The 14,669-nt window shown below is 38.0% G+C and overlaps 1 protein-coding gene across 1 annotated transcript in view; it reads right to left on the reverse strand.

Moving 5' to 3' along the window:
* The window catches only part of ANK3 (ankyrin 3), a 670,694-nt gene that overhangs the window by 627,698 nt on the left and 28,327 nt on the right, over nucleotides 1–14,669 (reverse strand). The window lies entirely within an intron of this gene.

Raw genomic sequence — 14,669 nt, forward strand, 5'->3', positions numbered from 1 at the left:
ACATTTTGCCCTACAGAGAGGTGCAGTGAGAGGTATTCTCAAAGGTGAAGTGAGATGACCACTCTGCGTGCCAAAATGTAGGTCCGGTTCCCTGACTTTTCACTATATGATATCAATGATGATGCCTCTTGCATGTCCCCCACAAATGGCTTTGCTCACACCCAGCAAATATCATGCTGCATTTCAGTCCCTAACCCTAGGCCTTCATCTGCTATTTTCTTTCTCTCAAGAGTCCAGCTGAGGCTTTGAAGAGTACATAATTTAAGGCAGTGCTTCTGAAATTTCTTCTGCCAGAACATACACATACCTGCACTCACAGACCTGCACCACAAATTCATTCCACCAGGAAAGGGGCTCAATCCATTACGAGACAGATGGCCTTGGCTCTAAAAAAATAGGCCAATGAATCCTCTATTCTTCAAACTTAGCTAATTCAAGTTATTGAAGGTCCACATAGATGCTACTCAACAGAATTCAAAATCAACATATTGTTTGTTTCAAGATTTTAATTTTTAGAGCAGTTTTAAGTTCAACGTCAGAGCAAAATGAAGAAGGAGGTACAGAGATTTCCCAATGCCCCCTGTTCCCACACAGGCAAGATTCCAACATTCGTGGTCTCTTCCAACACTTGCTATCATTGGTGAACCTGCATGGACACAAGCTAATCCCCCAAAGTTCATACTTTACATTAAGGTTCACTCTTGGTTTCACAAATCCTATGGGTTTGAACAGAGGCATCATGGCACACATCCACCATCATGTTATCACTCAGAGTACTTGTACTGCCCTAAAAATCCTCTGTGTTCAGCCTGTTCATCTGTTGGCCACCCCATCCCCAACTCCTAGCAACCATTAATCTTTCTATTGCCTCCATCCTCTTCCAGAATGTCATATAGTTGGAAACAGGTAGTATATAGCCTTTTTGCACTGGCTTCTTTTACTTAGTCATATATGTCTAAGCTTCCTCCATGCCTTTTGAAAGCTCATTTCTTCTTAACACTGAGTAATATTTTGTTCTGGATGTAGCACAATTTACTTATCCATTCACCTACTGAAGAATATCTTGGTTGGTTCCAAGTTTGGGCAATTATAAATAAATTGTTCTAAACATCTATGTATAGGTTTTTGTGTAGGCTTTTAACTCCTTAATAAAGAAAGAAACAAAGAAAGAAACAAAGAAAGGACCTCAAGGTGCGCTCTCAAGCATCTTTTTTTTTTTTAATGATTTTATGTATTTATTTAAGGGAGAGAAGAAAGAGAGAGCACAATGAGGGGGAGGGGCAGAGACAGAGGGAGAAGCAGGCCCCCCACTGAGCAGGGAGCCCAATGTGGGACTCAATCCCAAGACCCTGGGATCACAACCTGAGCCAAAGGCAGCCACTTAACCAACAGAGCCACCCAGGCACCCCAAGTCTTTAATTCCTTCAGGTAAATACCAAGGAGCACAACTGATGGACTATGTGTTAAAGTATATTTCATCTTGCTGGAAACCACCAAACTGTCTTTCAAAGTGGCGGTACCATTCTACATTCCCACTGGCACTCTATGAACGTTCCCAGGCTCCACATCTTTGTCAGCCCTTGGCGTTGTCAGTGTTCTGGATCTTGACCATTCTAATAGATATATTAGAATATATATATAATAGATATATTGTATGTCCATGTTATTGTTTTTTTTTCATTATTGTTCCAATTTGCATTTCCCTGCTGACACATGAAGTGGAGCATCTTTCACATGCTTATTTGCGATCTGCGTGTCTTCTTTGGTGAGTGTCCATGTTAAACATTTTGTTTTGTTTTGTTTTTCACTGACCACATATAAAACATCTTGTGAAGACAATATGGATACACCAGGTGGTGCTCCTGTGTAAGCAATACTGGTATGTTTAAGTTCTCCTGAGCATAGCAACACCTCTCCTGCTGACTTCTGGCTGTTGTGTTTCTTTTTGTTAGACCAACGTAGCCCCAAGTATTGTCCCTTCTCTCGTGGACCGCCTGGAGTGGGGGTCTTCAAAGTGGGGCTATGTACTCTACGAGGTTCAGAATACAAACTGGAATGGGGATATTTTCACACATAAATATCCAAATCCTCAATTTCCATTTTTACTCTTACCTAAAATTGATCTGCTGCAGAATAGGAGAGAGTACCAGGCCTCTTCCTTTTCCCCTTCCCTTCACATAAAGTCCCTCCCCTCCCAATTTCCAAAAAAAAAAAAGGGCAAACTATTTTCATACTCTGTATCTTTCTAGGATGCATGGTGTCAGGCTACACTGATCACTGGGATTCCAAGTATAAGCACAGTTCAAATTCTACTGCTGTCAGTTCCAGAAAGTAAATGACCTTACTGCCTGATTAACAAATTATTTGGCAATTGAGGTGATTTCCAACTCTTTACTTTGAACAAAACCAGAGAAAGACATCATCTAGTTGTCCAGCAGCTCCTTAAAAGCAATGATAGTAAATTGCTATGTGCTTTTGGCATGTGACATGGAAGCAGGTCAAAGAACTGAATGACTGGTTCTAATAAAACCTCTTTTTATTACCATTTATGACTCATGTGAACTAAGTTTCTCCAGATTACAGCTATAAAAACAAAAATAGAAGCAGAATTATTACTAAACCCTACTTATTCTGGTGAGAAGTATTATTCAAACAAGAAGAAATAAAACCAGTCTTATTCATCTAAGAAATGGCATTTCCAATAAAACTTTGCTTTTAAAAAAAAAAAATGATTCTCAAATATTTTAATACATTTGTGCTGGTTGGATAAATTTTATACTGCTCATAATTGTAATAGTAACAATCCAGTAGAAAATGTCTTAGCACTTAAAGCCTATGATCACAGAAAATTTTTAAATAATTATTTTAAATTTATATGCATTTTTATTACCAAGACATATGATACAGTGGTCAACAAGGAACCAGCACCAAAGTGTATTTCAATACAATGTAATTCTATGTAGGAAGGGGAAGGAAATGCACACTTAAAGAGAAAAATAATGTCAAATTTAGCTGTCAAAGATGCTGTTTATATTTCTTTAATGCATGACCAGAGGTCTTAAAAATGCTGTTATTCCAATTCCATTGGCTACATTCAAAAGAATGATGTAATGATATCATTTTTAAATGACACCACTTACCACAAACAGGAAATCACATTATTTGCAACAGTTTAAATTTATGGTAAAAATGTTAGATGTCAACTAAAAAATGTGTGAGGAGGCAAATAGTTTTTCAAAATTCTTTTAGGGGATAAGAACACTACAGGCTTAGGAATTTATATAAATGTTGAACTTAACTGTAGATACCATCCACAGCCTAAGCTCTCGACAGCTCTCTCCCTCCCCTACCCATCACCTTCCCTAGTCAACCTTTGGTTTTGGTTTTATTTTTGTTCTTCTTTTACTGCACCAAGGTGTACAACTTTCTGCCTCCTAAAGACAGGTGCATTAAAAATGACCTGAAGTAAAGAAACTCAATACAAATACAAAAAATCTACTACTGCAGATAATATCAATAGCATTAATAATTCCAATACAGAAAAAATGCAGGTCCCTACAGCAATAATCCTCAATTTTTCTGCTTACTATAGTAAGTTTTTTGAGATGTCTTATGACTAAAAGTCTTTGCATAATTTAAAATGTCCAAAACTTAGGGTACCTGTGTGGTTCAGTCAGTTGGGCTGAATCTTGGTTTTAGCTCAAGTCATGATCTCATGGGTGATGAGCTCAAGACTGTGCCCCATGTTGGGCTCTGCACTGGGCAGAGAATCTGCTAGAAGCTTCTCTTCCTCTGTCCCTCCCCGACACGCACATGCTCGCGCTCTCTCTCTCTCTCTCTCTCTCTAAAATAGGTAAATAAATCTTTTGTAAAAAAAATAAAATAAAAATGCCCAAAACTTAAATAAGAAAATAACACAAAACACACTTGAACGTCATGAAACCAAACTTGCACTGGAAATGGAAAAACATGCCTTGATTAGGAAAATTCAGCATCACAAAGATGTTCAGTTCCAAGTTAATGTATTAATTTAAAGCAATCTAAATAAAAATACCACTTTGGTTTTTTCCTGGAATTAGACAAGTTAGTTCTGAAGTTCATCTGAAAGGGCAAACATACAACAAAGCCAGAAAAATCCTGCAAAAGAACATGGGAGTTGGGGGTGAGTAAGCTGGAACATATTATAAAGTTGCTACTATTAAAGTATGAATTGTTGGGGGGTGCCTGAGTGGCTCAGTTGGTTAAGCATCTGACTCTTGGTTTCAGCTTAGGTCATAATCTTAGGTTATGAGATCAAGACCCATGTTGGCTCCATGCACAGCACGGTGTCCTCGTGTCCCTCCTCCCAACCCTCTCCTCCCTTCTCTGTCCCTCCCGGCTGCTAGCTCTCTCTCTCAAGTAAATAAAATCTATTTAAAAAAAAGAAAAAACATGAATTGTTGGTATTGACACATGAATAGGCTGACCAATCAGGCAAAATAAAATCCAGAATTACTTCCAATTATAAATGCAAATATGATATTTGATAAAGACACTCTTACTTGGGGGAGGGCATTTCAATAATTGGATTAAAAATATACAAAATCAGATCCATTCCATATATCATACATGAAGATAAATTCCAAATGGATGAGAAATTTAAAACTAAAAATATGAAATCATGTAAACACCAGAAGAAAATTTAAGTGACTTCCTCTATAGCCAATGGAGAAAACTTTTCTAATTATGATCAAACCCTAAAAGCAGTGAAACAAAGAGATAAATTTGATTACACACAGACCAAAAAAAAAAACCAAATAGCAAGAAAAATCAAAAGTAAAATGACAAAAACATTTAGAATTTTTACCACAAATGACGGGAATGTCAGTTATCTATAAAGAATTCCTAAAAATGGGGGGGAAAAAAAAAAGGACCAATGATGATATAGAAAAATGGACTACAGAAATAAACAACTGACTGAAAATGGCTCTTAATCATATGGGGAAAAAGCTCAACATTCCTCATAGGAAAACAGAAATTTAAACCATATAGACATGTGATTTTTTTTCCTCATTATATTGATAAAAATATGTTTGATGATATACTCTGTAGATGAAGCTATGAGAATATCATTCACAAATGTTGGAGAAAATGCAAAATACAGCAGCCTCTACAAAAGGAAATTTGGCAACATTCAACAAAATTACATATTCACTTGCCCTTTGACCTATTAACTTGCTTTTAGACATTTATTTCAAGGATACACTAGCAAGAAGATAAAAAGACATATATTGGTTAAAACAAAACAAAACAAAATACTATGAGAAAACAAGCTAATTCATAGAAGACTATAAGAATCAAAAACTGGGAACAATCCCAGTTGCTACTTCATTAAGAAGTAATGCAAACTAAGGTGTCTGGGTGGCTCAGTCGGTTAAGCATCTGCCTTCGGCTCAGGTCATGAACTCTGGGTCCTGGGAACAAGTCCCGAGTTGGGCTCCCTGCCCAGCAGGGAGCTTGCTTCTCCCTCTCCTCCCCACTCATGCTCTCTGTCACTATCTCTGTCTCTGAGTCTCTCGAGTAAATAAATAAAATCTAAAAAAAAAAAAAAAAAAAAAGTAAGAAACTAAATAAAAAGGTACATTCACACAATGGAGTTCCCTACAGCTCTAAAGAAATCTCAAGGATATCTTGGTAAGGTTGTTAAGGAAAAAAAGAGAGGTGGGGGAAGTATGTATAGTTTGCTGCCCTTTACCTAATAAATGGATAATATACCAAAATGGTCTATAATGTTAAAAACAATGAAAAGATTAAACTAAACCATAAACTTAAAAATGGTTAATTAAGGGGAAGAGAAAAGGGACACCTGGGTGGCTCAGTCAGTTGGACGTCTGCCTTTGGCTCAGGTCCTAATCCCGGGGTCCCAGATTAAGTCCTGCATCTGGCTCCCTGCTCAGCGAAAAGCCTGCTTCTCCCTCTATCTGCTGCTCCCCCTGCTTGTGCTCTATCTCTGCCAAATAAATAAATAAAATCTTTAAATAAATAAATAATAAAGGAAATAATAAAGGAGAAGAGAAGGTACAGGGTAGAAAGAAGATAAATAATTTGTGTGATTATAAAATTAAATTAGGGCGTCTGGGTGGCTCAGTGGGTTAAGCCTCTGCCTTCGGCTCAGGTCATGATCTCAGGGTTCTGGGATGGAGCCCCAAATCCATCGGGCTCTCTGCTTAGTCGGGAGCCTGCTTCCCTTTCTCTCTCTCTGCCTGCCTCTCTGCCTACTTGTGATATCACTCTGTTAAATAAATAAATAAAATCTTTTTAATTAATTAATTAATTAATTAATTGGATTAAATTTTAATGCAGGAATTCCTAAAAATAAATGTGTGGTCAGTCAGAGGCCTAACTATACAGAGACTACACAAAAGGACTTAAAACAAATAATTTATATATTCTATGTGAGATACACATAAAGATAAAAAGAACCAGGGAAGGAAACATACTTGACAGAAATCATATTGTTGGTTATAGTACTTGTATTATTTTGAGACTCAGTGCATACTATGATAAAAATCAAAAGACTAATTATTTGATAGTCTAGTCCTGGGGGCCTAGAAAACTGAATTTTGGGGTAAAAAGGAGAATATACATGTGAGACCAAAGGAGACAAGTAAACTAACTCATGATTCTGAAAATTCCCTATGTAAATGCCAAAAGATGAGCAAACGGGGGATTTAAGGCTTTTTCTCTTTATGGCTGTATTTCCGCCAATAAAAGAAAATGAATTAGAAATTTAGAAAAGGAGGGCGGATTCTAGAATCAGAATATCACCATTTTGCACTTTCTAAAAATTAGTGGATATGGGCATTTTTCTTCAATAAAGAGACAAGCATTCATTATTTTGCATCCACATGAAAGAACATACCACACAACCTAAGAAGTTCTATCCAAAAACAAATCTGAATCTGATGGAGCTGCTAAATTTAACCCCCAATTTATAAGGAATAATAAAACCAATTCAATGATATTATTGTGACTGTGATGCAATCAGGGGAAAGCAACCAGCAAACAAGGACTTGTTCTCTTTAACAAATAAATTGAAAAGAAAAAAAAAAAAAGGAGAAACCAATGATAGATCAAAAGAGAGTCAGGAGATATACTGACCAATTACAATGTGTGACTCTTTATAGGATCTTGATCTAAAAAAATATAAATAAAAAAATTGTGATATTTAATAGACAATTTAGAAATTTGAACTTCCTGGTTATTTAATTAAATAAATCCCTTAAATAAAAGGATTACACTATTGAAGTTTTAGGAATTGTTTAAGATTTAGATACTATGGTTAGGTTAGTAAGGTTATTATTTTTTTTTATTCTTATCTCTCAGAGATATAAGGGAAATATGTAGATCTGAAACGTTATAGTGTCTTTAATTTGCTTCAAAATAAATAGGTGGGTGTAAATGAAATCAGATTAGCCATGACTCCATGTTTGTTGAGTGATAGGTAAACAAGAGTCCATTCTACTATTCTTCCTACTTTTGTATATTTAAAAAAAATTTTTTTTTAAGATATTTATTTGACACAGAGAGAGAGAGCATAAGCAGGGGGAGCAGCGGAGGGAAGGGAAGAAGCAGACTCCCTGCTGAGCAGAGAGCCTGATGCAGGACTTGCTCCCAGGCCCCTGGGATCATGAACTGAGCGGAAGACAGACGCTTAACCGACTGAGCCACCCAGGCACTCCCTATTATGAAATATTTTAAAAGTAGGGGAGGGGGGAGCTATGTATAGCTACATATGACAAAATATGTATCAGAAATTTTATTTTTCTCCAATTATATTTCCCTTTCTAATTATCCTTACCCTCTCCAAACAGGACCAGTTACCTTGAATTCATGAAAGAACACCCCATATGGTAACTAGTCTTCAAAGACAGCTCTCCAGTGAATGACACCCCTAGGTGTTCATGCCCTTGTGTAGGCCCTTGAATTTGGGTTGGCCCTAACACTTTCCTTTTGGTCAACAGAATGTGGTGAAAATGATACTGTGTGACTTCTTAGGACAGGTCCTAAGAAGCTTTGGCACTTCTACCTGGGACTCTTGGGTCACCCCGTCCTAAAGCCCAGCTGCTACTCTGTGAAAAGCCCAGGCCACAGGGATAGGCCATGGAAGACAGAGCTCCCTGCACCAGCATCAACCATCAGCCACCAGAGCAAGTCATCTTAGAAATCCAGTGCACGTGAGCCTTCCAATGACTCCAGCCCAGCTCTGGCCACTAAGTAAGAGAGCTGAACTGAGTCTACGAAGAGAAATAGGAGAGAGAAGAAAAAACTGATGCTTTAAGCCCCTAAGTTAGTGAATGACTTTTCACACAGCAATACATAACCAGAATACCACACGTCATACTTTTATTACTTATTAATAAAGTACTTCAAAGGAGCAAAAGCTCATAATAGAAATAACATGTAGCATTTATGGATACTTTATCAACACTGCCCTTGTCATATAGGTAAGACACCAGACCAGAAGTCCACAGGCAACAATGCAGGCACCAAATCTACCTGCTTTTGTATAGCCCACCAAGTTTAGAATAAGTCTACATTTTTAATTGATTGGGAAAAATCAAAAAGACTACTTTATGACACACAAAAATCATTCAAAATTCACATTTCGGTGTCCATAATAAAACTTCATTGGGGGGGGCTGGGATTAAATACACACACACACACACACACACACACACACACACATACTCTTGATTAGAACACAAGCATACTCATTCCTTTATGTATTATCTGTGTGCATTATCTCTGGCTTTGTTCAAGCTACAACAGAGTTGAGTAGTTGTGATAAAGACCCTGCCAAACCTAAACATTTACCACCTGCCCCTTTTACCAAAAGTTCACCAACCCTTGCCATAAACTTACTTATCAAATGCTTCCCACGCAGAAGAAAAACTCATTAAAGAAGATGAAGAAAGTAAGTGAGAGAACCTGAAATGGACTCAAAAGAACAAAGGAGAGACGAGCCTTTAAAATACCACCTAAAACAAAGTCTGGTAAGAAAAAACAATCATTACCCTATCACCAGGCAAATTTATGAAGAGATTAAAAGGTGGGTAAAGGGAAAATGGTTTCAAGATCATTTGAACTCCTTATTCATGGGAAGATAATCGTCAGCATGGGTCTTACAGAGTGTGCTAAGTAGGGTTTCCTCCCAGAGCAGAATGACTTCAAGTGGGCAGGTAAGTGGGGAGATGGAGGTAAGAAATCTGGGGAGGGAGAGGTACACTGGAAATTGTTATTTGCAGAAAAGGCATTATTTTTTTTTTTTTTACAAAAGCCATTTTAAACATGCCTCCTAAGTTTTACAAAATGACTGTATGCATGAAGTACTCTGCAGCTGAGTAATAAGCCTTTAAGTACCAACAGTTTTCCAAACATTTATATCCATTATGTCCATGTAATTGTAGGACAGACATTACCTTTAATACCTGATTGTTTCTTCACCATTAAAGGTTGACATTTCTCATATGAGTTCTTGTGAGGTTCAAGCAAAGCTCTAAACTTAGCTTTGGTTTGGGAATTTGATGTGTAGACCAACAAACCACAAGAAAATGAAGATGTTGTAGAAGTTTAAAGTAATAACAATGGTAAAAACGGGAATACATTTTATACATTTATTGAGGATTAGCAAAACTAAGTACCTGCTCAAAGTCAGAACAAACACATGGCAGAGCCTGTCTTCCATCCCATACAGTCTGATTCCAGGGCTGTGCACTCAACCCCTAAGACTTACTGCCTCTCCAAAAGTTAACCATAATAGCCTTAGTACACTCCTAATCATATGGAGTCAAAATCAAACAACATGCCATCAGCATCCAAGAAGTTTAAAGTCACTACAGGTAAATGTCAAATACACTATTTTTATCGCTTCTTTTCACTTCAGTATTAGTTTTGTTTCTCTCTATATACTATCTTAATTTAATACCAGTAGAAATAAAAAACCTAAGCTCTACAACACATTTTAATCCAGGCTGACTGAATACTTACCCTGCATAAGTAGCAGCAATCATCATGTGCCTAAACTCTGAAAGATTAGTGCAATTATACAAAAAACAAGTATCCAAAAAACCAGAGATTTTAGAGCAAAAGGCCTTTATCCTGAAACTCAAAAGAAAAGATAACCTCAGAAAAAGCAACATATTATAGTGGTGAAGAGAGAGAGATCTAAAGAATTTCAATAATGTTGTCCTCCTGACCTTCTCCAACAAAGAGACTCTACAAAAAAGAAGTACAAAGGTCATTCAAGGAAATGAGCGTGAGTAAAAGAAGGAATATAGATGTATCCAACAGTTACTGTTCCACTCAGATTTCCAATTTATTTTAACTCGGAGGGTGTGGATACCAGCTAGACAGACATTTTCCCCACAATATGGAAACTACAAGGAACACCAGTGCATTCCTTGGAGCAAGCGGCCACCCATGTCAGCACGTGGGTCACAATGACAAGCCATCACCAGTGCCATCATGGGGCATGACGGTTTGTAGCTCCGGTACATGGAATCTTCCCAGTTTTATTTTCTAATAGAGCTTCTTCCTTCCTCACACTGCAAGAGTCTGAACACCGCTTTACTCTCCTTATATTGTAAGTGTTGTATGGATATAATTGATTTAATGAAATGTTAGGTGCTCATGAATAGTAAATTAATTTTTTTTGGACAGACTCGTTTGTTCTTGAAACTGCCACAATTGCTGTCATTGTTTCTGGTGGACCAAATGTTCAAATTTACTAAACTTAATTAACAAAATCAAGTCCAACAACTTGTAGAACATGTCACAAATACTTAAAGCACAATAAACTCAGGCCTGTAAACGAATTTATATTGTATACAGAAACATGCTGAACATAATTTGACTATATATTTTGAAACCAAAGCAAATAAAAATTGTTATAATGCTGGAGAGACATAAACAAAGGCAGTATTCATGGCAGTAAATATTCTTGAGCATGAATACACACACATGTGTATGTTCATATACACATACTCACATATGTTTCACACCTGATTAATGTGTTCAAGTAGGTATGAAGTCCTTCACTGTAAATTCTAGGAGTTCACAGTATTTTTTTTAAGATTTATTTATTTGAGAGAGAGAACACATGCATGCATGCAAGCAGGTGGATAGAGAGTCTTCAAACTGACCCTCCACAGAGCATGGAGTCCAGCGCAGCACCATCTCAGGACTGAGATCAGGACTTGAGCTAAAATGAAGAGTCGGAAGCTTAACCAACTGAGCAACTCAGGCACCCCACAATTAATATTTAATATAATGCCACTTTGTCAAAACAAAAAACAACAAAAAGTAACTGCTAACCTTCCAGTCACAATCATTATTGTAACAGAATAATTACAACACTGTTATGAATAATTCAGAACGTGTAAAATCTAATTTTAGACTACAGGAGTTCCAATGTAAAATTATTAGGAGGCTACAATCAATTACTCCACTTTTAAAATCTAAATTCTCTTTTTATTTTTTTTTTAAGATTTTTTTTTTTTTTTAATTTATTTGACAGAGAGGGAAAGCATAAGCAAGGGGAGTGGCGGGGAGAGGAAGGGGGAAAAGCAGGCTCCCTGCCAGGCAGGGAGTCTGATGTGGGGTGGGGCTCCATCCCAGGACCTGGGATCATGACCTGAGCCCCAAAGGCAGCAGCTTCACCAAATGAGCCACCCAGGTACCCCCTTTTCTTTTTTTAAAGGATTTTATTTACTTATTTGATAGAGACACAACTAGAGAGGGAACACAAGCAATGGGAATGGGAGAGAAGGAAGCAGGTTTCCCATCAAGCAGGAAGCCCATGCAGGGTTCAACTCCAGGACCCTGGGATCATGACCAGAGCTGAAGGCAGAGGCTTTAGCCTATGCTTTATGTACTTGCCACATTTTCCACAGTGAAATATGTTAGTTTACTCGTAGGAAGGAAGGAAAATATTTTTAAACAGTTGTGACTAAAAGAAAGAAATAGGGTGATAAGGATATACAATACAGGAAACGTAAGCCCTACTGAGTGTTGCCTGCAGCATAAATGAGACCACATCTTACACATCCACACATCCCTTTTCCCCTTTGTCCTGTTAATTCCAGGTGGTACTGTATAAGCAGTGAAGAGGAGTGCTAAATAACCTAGGCACGTGCAAATAAAAAAAAGAGAGAGAGAGAACCGGGTGTTTTTAAGGTCTGTTGTTCGTTTTTTTCTATCTGGGGAAGTAGAAATATCTGTTGTATATATGGAAGAAGAATGTGTCATCCAAAAGAGAAAAAATGAGGACCTCTGGGCTAGGTTAACCTAAGAATTATAAATCCTAACAAAATTATTTTTATAAGTCAATCCTTATGTGTAATAGGATATCTGGATTTTAACAATAATGATAACTACCATTTAATAAATACCTGTTTACGTATGTGCCACTCACTCATGCTTCTTCTGTGTGCTGAACAATACACTGCTGCATTTTTAGAACTAAGTTAACAGGTGAGTAGTTTCTCCAAAGAAAGTCAAACAGAAGGAAGGAGACTTACAAAAACTGAATCCCTTTTTCTCTTGTCAATATTCTCTGATTCATTCTTACTACATCAAGAAATGTAATTTAATTTGGAGACTAACACTTTGACAAGTGCAGTCTTGCCTTTCAAAAAAGAAAAAAGCAGTTCTTGGATCAAAGTTTTGGGTTAGTTTTTTTTTTTTTTTTTTTAAGATTTTTATTTATTTATTTATTTGAGAGAGAGAGAGAGACAGAGAGCACAAGCAGCTGAAGGGCACACAAGCAGAGTCCAGGATCATGAGCTGAGCTGAAGGCAGATGCTTAACCGACTGAGCCACCCAGGCACTCTTGGATCAAAGTTTTGAGAAATTTGTTTTTTGCAGCATTGTTTTATTTTCATCAAGATTTTATATTGACTTTCTATTTCAGTAAATCATGGTTTCAGTAAACTATGGTTTCAGTAAACCATTTCAATTTACAACAGGGATGTCAAGTTTCCTTTCAAAAAGAATTTATATTTGTAAAACATGAGTTGACTTAAAGAATACTACTTAAATATAGTAGTATGTGGATATAGTAAAGAAAAGAAAAATCGTAAATCTTGGAATCTGAGCCAGACTGCCTAGGATTGAAGTTGAGCTCTGTTTTTAAATGTGTGACCTTAACCCATTGTTCTAATCTCTCTAATCTTCAATTCCTTCATCCATAAAATGGGATCAGTAATTACACCTATCTCACAGCAGTGTTATAACAATCAAATGAGTTAATAGAACTAATGATTTTAAAACTACAGTTGGCACATAGTAGAGTTTCAGCAAATGTGAGCTCTTATCATCCAAAAAAAGAGGGAGGAAAATGTGGTAAATTCCAATGAGCTATTTGTTAAAATCCTTTTTCTCAACTGGAGCAATTTAAATATCTGGATAATTATTTTCTTTCCTGGGAAAGCACACAAGAAAGGAAATGCTACATTCAAGGAACATGAGAGGCCATGAAAACAATCCACAAAATACAGTTACTTGGTGGACCTACAGTAAAACCAACCCTTAGCAACGTAGTAGCCCAAATTTTGTACTGAAAGGGTGGGGCAAAAGGAGACAACCACAAACCTGGGAAACTTATCAAATGGCTACAAATTAGATGCTTTTACCTTCTAGTATTCCTAATCTAGGCACGTAATATAGTCATAGCCACACCTTAGTCAGGATTCTGGGCAGGTTTGAGAGTTTAAACTTCTAAGGGTCCCAGCCTTAATAGAGCCCCAATCCCTCCATGAGTTTCACTTCCAGGAATTCCATCAGGTTCTGAGGATAACTCCCCTCACATTTCTGGGAGGGAGAGGGGACAAGCAGTCACTTTAAAACAGATCCTGAGCTCTGTTTTCCTTAACAAAAGTATGCCCTTGGGGAAAACTAATTTGCAAAAGACTGAATGACCCCTGGGTTTTACCAAAAGTCTAACCTACCTGGGCACAATGTTCAATGCCAGCATGTCTGGGGCTTCCTTTCTCTCCTAAGGTGGAAAAGAAAGGCTAAGAAGTACTTTGAAGGTCACAGTCCAAGGGCTCCTTAAAAGACTAAGACCTAATCAGTCTGGCTCCTGTCTGGTAACAGGAGATTATAGCTGATGAACTACAGACACTAGACCACAGATCCAGGAAGCTCAGAGAATACCAAACATGATAAATACTAAAAATCTACACCCTGAACATCTAAGCAGGGCACCACCATAGCCTAGCCACAAGGACAGATCTGATTCTCAGGGGATCTCTCCTCCCCTTACCCACTTTCAGTGCCTATCCACTTCGCTCCTTGCCTGGCCACCGTCTGAGGCTGGACTCTGCAGAAGCTGGCCCAAAGCAAGGATGGGAGTATGATGAGCTGCCCCACTACCCAGGCATTGTAGACAGCACTGCAGCCCTGGCTGGCTTCTTAGAGGCAGTGCCCTTGGCACTGAGAGCCCCCGGGCCCTATGACCCCCATCGGCCTCCCCAACCCCAGCCCCTGGGCTTGGACAGTGATGGCCTGAGGAGGGAGAAGGATGAGATCTACAGACACCCACTCTTCCCACTGCTGGCCCTGGTCTTTGAGAAATGTGAATTGGCCACGTGCTCCCCCCGGGATGGGGCCGGTACTGGGCTGGGCAC

The sequence above is a fragment of the Mustela nigripes genome, chromosome 4 (assembly GCF_022355385.1).
Source record: "Mustela nigripes isolate SB6536 chromosome 4, MUSNIG.SB6536, whole genome shotgun sequence".
Classification (NCBI taxonomy): Eukaryota; Metazoa; Chordata; class Mammalia; order Carnivora; family Mustelidae; genus Mustela; species Mustela nigripes.